The following is a 7,996-nucleotide window of genomic DNA, read 5'->3' as shown; positions in this document are numbered from 1 at the left end:
TGGTATCCGGGAGTTGCACAATCTCATGGTCTAAGGAAATGATACTTGACATTAGAAAAGCTTTAGCATACGAACTACATGATCTTGGGCTAGGCTTAGGATTGGGTCTTTGTCCATCACATCATTCTCCTAATGATGTGATCCCGTTATCAATGATATCCAATGTCCATGGTTAGGAAACCGTAACCATCTATTGATCAACGAGCTAGTCAACTAGAGGCTTACTAGGGACATGGTGTTGTCTATGTATCCACACATGTATCTGAGTTTCCTATCAATACAATTCTAGCATGGATAATAAACGATTATCATGAACAAGGAAATATAATAATAACTAATTTATTATTGCCTCTAGGGCATATCTCCAACACTCACATATATTCATGAAAACATAATAGGTTCAGATCTCAAATCATGGCACTCGGGCCCTAGTGACAAGCATTAAGCATAGCAAAGTCATAACAACATCAATCTCAGAACATAGTGGATACTAGGGATCAAACCCTAACAAAACTAACTCGATTACATGATAAATCTCATTCAACCCATCAGCGTCTAGCAAGCCTACGATGGAATTACTCACACACGACGGTGAGCATCATGAAATTGGTGATGGAGGATGGTTGATAATGACGATGGCGATGGATTCCCCTCTCCGGAGCCCCGAACGAACTCCAGATCAGCCCTCCCGAGAGGTTTTAGGGCTTGGCGGCGGCTCCGTATCGTAAAACTCGATGAATTCTTCTTTATTTTTTTTCTCCCCGAACGCAAATATATGGAGTCAAGGTTGAGGTCGGTGGAGCTCCAGGGGGCCCACGAGGTAGGGGGGCGCGCCCAGGGGGCAGGCGCGCCCCCACCCTCATGGCTAGGGTGTGGCCCCCTTGGTCTTGATCTTTTGCCAGGATTTTTTATTATTTCCAAAATATGCTCCGTGGAGTTTCAGGTCATTCCGAGAACTTTTGTTTTTGCATATAAATAACACCATGGCAATTCTGCCGAAACATCGTCAGTCCGGATTAGTTCCATTCAAATCATGTAAGTTAGAGTCCAAAACAAGGGCAAAAGTGTTTGGAAAAGTAGATACGACGGAGACGTATCAACTCCCCCAAGGTTAAACCTTTGCTTGTCCTCAAGCAATTCAGTTGACAAACTGAAAGTGATAAAGAAAAACTTTTACAAACTCTGTTTGCTCTTGTTGTTGTAAATATGTAAAGCCTGCATTGAAGTTTTCAGCAAAGATTATGAACCAACCATATTCACAATAACACATAGGTCTCATGTTTACTCATATCAATGGCATAATCAACTAGCGAGCAATAATAATAAATCTCGGATGACAACACTTTCTCAAAACAATCATAATATGATATAACAAGATGGTATCTCGCTAGCCCTTTCTGAGACCGCAAAACATAAATGTAGATCACCTTTAAAGATCAAGGACTGACTAGACATTGTAATTCATAGTAAAAGAGATCCAGTCAAGTCATACTCAATGTAAACTAACAGTAATGAATGCAAATGATAGTGGTGCTCTCCAACTGGTGCTTTTTAATAAGAGGGTGATGACTCAACATAAAAGTAAATAGATAGGCCCTTCGCAGAGGGAAGCAGGGATTTGTAGAGGTGCCAGAGCTCGGTTTTGAAATAGAGATGAATAATATTTTGAGCGGTATACTTTCATTGTCAACATAACAACCAAGATATGGCGATATCTTCCATGCTACACACATTATAGGCGGTTTCCAAACAGAATGGTAAAGTTATACTCCCCCTCCACCAACAAGTATCAATCCATGGCTTGCTCGAAACAACGAGTGCCTCCAACTAACAAGAGTCCCAGTGGGAGTTCTGTTTGCAGTTATTTTGATTTGATTTGCATAAAGCATGGAACCGGGCATCCCGGTGACCATCCATTTTCTCGTGAGTGAGGAGCGAAGTCCACTCCTCTTGAGAATAACCCACCTAACTTGGAAGATACGAAAACCCTAGTTGATACATGAGCTATTCGAGCATACAAAACAGGATATCTATTTGAAGGTTTAGAGTTTGGCACATACAAATTTACTTGGAACGACAGGTAGATACCGTATATAGGTAGGTATGGTGGACTCATATGGAATAACTTTGGGGTTTATGGAGTTGGATGCACAAGCAGTATTCCCGCTTAGTACATGTGAAGGCTAGAAAAAGACTGGGAAGCGACCAGCTAGAGAGCGACAACAGTCATGAACATGCATTAAAATTAATCAACACCGAATGCAAGCATGAGTAGGACATAATCCACCATGAACATAAATATCGTGAAGGCTATGTTGATTTTGTTTCAACTACATGCATGAACATGTGCCAAGTCAAGTTACTTAAATCATTCAAAGGAGGATACCACCCTATCATATCACATCACAACCATTTTAATAGCATGTTGGCATGCAAGGTAAACCATTATAAGCTCCTGGCTAATTAAGCATGGCACAAAAACTATGATCTCTAGTTGTCATTGCAAACATGTTTATTCATAATAGGCTGAATCAGGAACGATGAACTAATCATATTTACAAAAACAAGAGAGGTCGAGTTCATACCAGCTTCTCCCATCTCAATCAGTCCATCATATATCGTCATAATTGCCTTTCACTTGCACGACCAAACGATGTGGATAATAATAACAGTGCACGTGCATTGGACTAAGCTGGAATCTGCAAGTATTCAATAAACAGGAGAAGACAAGGCAATATGGGCTCTTTTGTCAGATCAACAATAATGCATATAAAAGCCACTTCAACAATTTAATTTTGGTCTTCTCCTGTCGACCCCAAAGAAAAGAAAAGAAATAAAACTATTTACACGGGAAAGCTCCCAACAAGCAAAAAGAAGAACAGGAAATCTTTTTGGGTTTTCTTTTTAATTACTACTACACGCATGAAAGTAAACTAATTAAAAGCTACAACTAATTTTTTTGTTTTTTTCTTAAGGTTTATCAAACACACAAGAAGAAGCATAAAAAGGAGATAAACTAGCATGGATATTACAATGAAAAAGTATGAGCACCGACATCTAGCAATGAGTGTGTGGACATAAATGTAATGTCGGTGAGAAATACGTACTCCCTCAAGCTTAGGCTTTTGGCCTAAGTTGGTCTAATGCCACGGATGGCCTAGCGGATATCCAAAGTTGTAGTTGGGGTCGTACTGAGATGCAACAATCATTGCATCGTGGGCTGCAGCTTGGAGGCGAGCTATCTCAGCCCTCCTCTTATACTCTTCCGCCTCCTCTCTGGTTATAAAATATCTCCCCTTTGCCTGAAAATCAAAGAAAGTAGAAGCAAGGAGAGCAACGTGATAGGTGCGTCGTCTGTCAAAGATTAGTCGGTACTGGAGGAACTGATCGTTCCTCTCAACAAACTGATGACGAACCATAGCCTCATAATCCAAATAAGCAGGAGGCAACTCAATATCATCCTCACGTATGGTTATACCAAGAAAATTAGCTATGCGGGTTGCATAAATTCCACCGAAGAAATCTCCATTAAATCTATTAAGATGCAACCTACGTGCAACAATGGATCCCAAATTATAAGATTTATCTCCTAAAACAGCACTCATAAGAATACTAAGGTCAGGGACACACATGTGACATGCTTCATCTTTACCATTAATGCATCTACCTATAAAGAGAGCAAAATAATGTATAGCAGGAAAATGAATGCTCCCTATGGTAGCTTGTGCTATATCTCTAGATTCTCGCACAGTTATACTAGCGAGAAAATCTCTAAATTCAGATTTGCGAGGTTCACTAGCACTACCCCATTGTGAAAGTTTGCAAGCAGTGGTAAAATCATCTAAGTCCATAGTATAAGAATTTTCATAAAGATCAAATAGAACAGTTTGAGAATTACGTGAAGATGAAAATTCAAACCTCCTCACAAAGGAACTAGTGAGATAGTGGTACTGACGGCATTTTTCTTCCTCGAAGCTCACAAGATCAGTGTTACACAAATATGCGTTAAATTCTTCCTTAATTCCCGCTCGATCCATGAAGTCCTCTGAAGGCCATTCACAAGGCCGCACTGGAGCGTCCCTTGGTGGCTCATTGTTAGCATCACGCATTGCAAGCCTAGGTCCTTGATTCCTTGAAGAACCACCTTGGTACATTTTCCTAAGCATATTTCTCCCTCTGAAAAATTTATGAAATTTTTAGTAACTTCAAATAAAAGTGAACCAAACTCAACAAAATTGATAGCAACTACTCCTACAAGTGCCTAGAGCCTATATCATGCATCAAAACTACTTGGAACCACATAAATTTGACATGAAAGCTCAAGAACAGGGTCACCTAGGCAGCACAAATTTGCAATGAATAAAGCACTAGAACAAAAACTAATTGGACCAATGGAGGAGTCACATACCAAGGAACAATCCCCCAAAGCAGTTTTGTGAGAGGTGCTTTGAGCAAGGAGATCGAAAATGGCAGCAAAATGAGCTTGGACTAGGATTTGAGCTGGATAATGGTGTTTGTGGGAGGAAGGAGTGTGTGGGTGCATGAATAAGTGGAGGAGGGCCACCGTGGGCCCACGAGGTAGGGGGCGCGCCCAGGGGGGTAGGGCGCGCCCTCCACCCTCGTGGTCAGGTGGATGCCCCCCTGCTGTGTTCTCAGTGCCAAATATTCTCAAATATTACACAAAAAATCATATTTAAATTTCAGGGCATTTGGAGAACTTTTATTTTTGGGGTATTTTTATATTGCACGGATAATCAGGAAACAGACAGAAATTACTATTTTTGCTTTATTTAATATAAATAACAGAAAGTGAAAGGAGGGTACAGAGAGATGTGTTTTCTAAATTCATCCATCTCATGATCATCAAAACGAATCCATTAACAAGGTTGATCAAGTCTTGTTAACAAACTCATTCCGAATAACATGGAACCGGAGAATTTTCGAATAACACTAGGTTACCTCAACGGGGATATGCACATCCCCAACAATTAGAATATCATATTTCTTCTTGACAGTAGGAAGAGGAAATTCAAAACCTCCAAAAATAATCGATGGAATTTTTCCAATAGAATTGATACTGTGGACTTGAGGTTGTTTCCTCGGAAAGTGTACCATGTGCTCATTACCATTAACATGAAAAATGACATTTGCTTTGTTGCAATCAATAACAACCCCTGCAGTATTCAAAAAGGGTCTTTCAAGAATAATAGACATACTATCGTCCTCGGGAATATCAAGAATAACAAAGTCCATTAAAATAGTAACATTTGCAACCACAACAGGCACATCCTCACAAATACCGACAGGTATAGCAGTTGATTTATCAGCCATTTGCAAAGATATTTTAGTAGGTGTCAACTTATTCAAATCAAGTCTACGATATAAAGAGAGAGGCATAACACTAACACCGGCTCCAAGATCACATAAAGCAGTTTTAACATAGTTTCTTTTAATGGAGCATGGTATAGTGGGTACTCCTGGATCTCCAAGTTTCTTTGGTATTCCACCTTTAAAAGTGTAATTAGCAAGCATGGTGGAAATCTCAGCTTCCGGTATCTTTCTTTTATTAGTAACAATTTCTTTCATATACTTAGCATAAGGATTCATTTTGAGCATATCAGTTAATCGTATACGCAAAAAGATAGGTCTAATCATTTCAGCAAAGCGCTCAAAATCCTCATCATCCTTTTTCTTGGATGGTTTGGGAGGAAAAGACATGGGTTTCTAAACCCATGGTTCTCTTTCTTTACCATGTTTCCTAGCAACAAAGTCTTTCTTATCATAATGTTGATTCTTTGATTGTGGGTTATCAAGATCAACATCGGGTTCAATTTCTATATCATTATCATTGCTAGGTTGATCACCAACATGAACATCATCATTAACATTATCACTAGGTTCAGATTCATTACCAGATTGTGTTTCAGCATCAAAAATAGAAATATTATTTGGATTCTCAGGTGTTTCAGCAATATGTTCACTAGAAGCATGCAAAGTCCTACCATTTTTATTTTTATTCCTTTTAGAAGTACTAGGTGCATCTATATTATTTCTTTGAGAACCTTGCTCAATTCTCTTAGGGTGGCCTTCAGGATACAAAGGTTCCTGAGTCATTTTACCAGTTCTAATAGCCACTCTAACAGCAAAATCGTTATTCTTACTATTCAATTCACTGAGCAAATCATTTTGAGCTTTAAGTACTTGTTCTACTTGAGTGGTAACCATAGAAGCATGTTTACTAATAAGTTTAAGTTCATCTTTAACATTAGCTATATAATCACCCAAGTGTTCAAGCATATCAGCACTGCGTTTTAATTCTCTACCAAAATAAGCATTGAAGTCTTCTTGCTTAACCATAAATTTATCAAACTCATCTAAGCATGGGCTAACAAACTTAGTAAATGGGATTTCAGCTTTATCATATCTATAGAGAGAATTTACCTTTACTACCTGTGTCGGGTTATCAAGACCATGTATTTCTTCAATAGTAGATGGATTAAAATTATGCATTTCTTCGACAGGCGGTAAATTAAGACCATGTATTTCTTCAATAGGAGGTAAATTCTTAACATCTTCAGCTTTAATACCCTTTTCTTTCATGCATTTGTTTGCCTCTTGGATATCTTCAGGACTGAGAAATAGAACACCTCTCTTCTTCGGAGTTGGTTTAGGAATTGCTCAGGAAGTGTCAAATTATTTTCATTTGTTAACATATTATTCAATAGAATTTCAGCTTCATCCGGTGTTCTTTCCCTGAAAACAGAACCAGCAGAACTATCCAGGTAATCTCTGGAAGCATCGGTTAGTCCATTATAAAAGATATCAAGTATTTCATTTTTCTTAAGAGGATGATCAGGCAAAGCATTAAGTAATTGGAGAAGCCTCCCCCAAGCTTGTGGGAGACTTTCTTCTTCAATTTGCACAAAATTATATATATATCCCTTAAGGCAGCTTGTTTCTTATGAGCAGGAAAATATTTGGCAGAGAAGTAATAAATCATATCCTGGGGACTACACACACAACCAGGATTAAGAGAATTAAACCATATCTTAGCATCAACCTTTAATGAGAACGGAAATATTTTAAGGATATACAAGTAGCGAGTTCTCTCATCATTAGTGAACAGGGTAGCTATATCATTTAATTTAGTAAGATGTGCCACAATAGTTTTAGATTCATAACCATAAAAAGGATCAGATTCAACCAAAGTAATTATATCAGGATCAACAGAGAATTCATAATCCTTATTAGTAACACAGATAGGTGAAGTAGCAAAAGCAGGGTCAGGTTTCATTCTAGCATTAAGGAATTGCTGCTTCCATTTAGCTAATAACCTCTTTAGATCATATCTATCATTGCAAGCTAAAATAGCTCTAGTAGCTTCTTCATCCATAACATAACCCTCAGGAACAACAGGCAATTATTTTTATTAGGGGGAGAGTCTTCATCATCACTTTCATCAATATTATCAGTTTCAATAATTTCATTCTCTCTAGCCCTAGCAAGTTGTTCACCAAGAAATTCACCAAGTGGTATAGTAGTATCAAGCATATAAGTAGTTTCATCATAAGTATCATGCATAGCAGAAGTGGCATCATCAATAACATGCGACATATCAGAATCAATAGCAGAAGCAGGTTTAGGTGTCGCAAGCTTACTCAAAACAGAAGGTGAATCAAGTGCAGAGCTAGATGGCAGTTCCTTACCTCCCCTCGTAGTTGAGGGATAAATCTTGGTTCTTAGATCTTTCAAGTTCTTCATAATGATAAGCAGATATAAATCCCAAGTGACTCAAAGAATAGAGCTATTCTCCCCGGCAATGGCGCCAGAAAATAGTCTTGATAACCCACAAGTATAGGGGATCGCAACAATTTTCGAGGGTAGAGTATTCAACCCAAATTTATTGATTCGACACAAGGGGAGCCAAAGAATATTCTCAAGTATTAGCAGCTGAGTTCTCAATTCAACCACACCTGGAAACTTAATATCTGCAGCA

Source organism: Triticum dicoccoides, chromosome 1A (genome assembly GCF_002162155.2).
Source record: "Triticum dicoccoides isolate Atlit2015 ecotype Zavitan chromosome 1A, WEW_v2.0, whole genome shotgun sequence".
NCBI classification, from domain to species: domain Eukaryota; kingdom Viridiplantae; phylum Streptophyta; class Magnoliopsida; order Poales; family Poaceae; genus Triticum; species Triticum dicoccoides.
Note: the sequence above shows the minus strand (reverse complement) of the source record.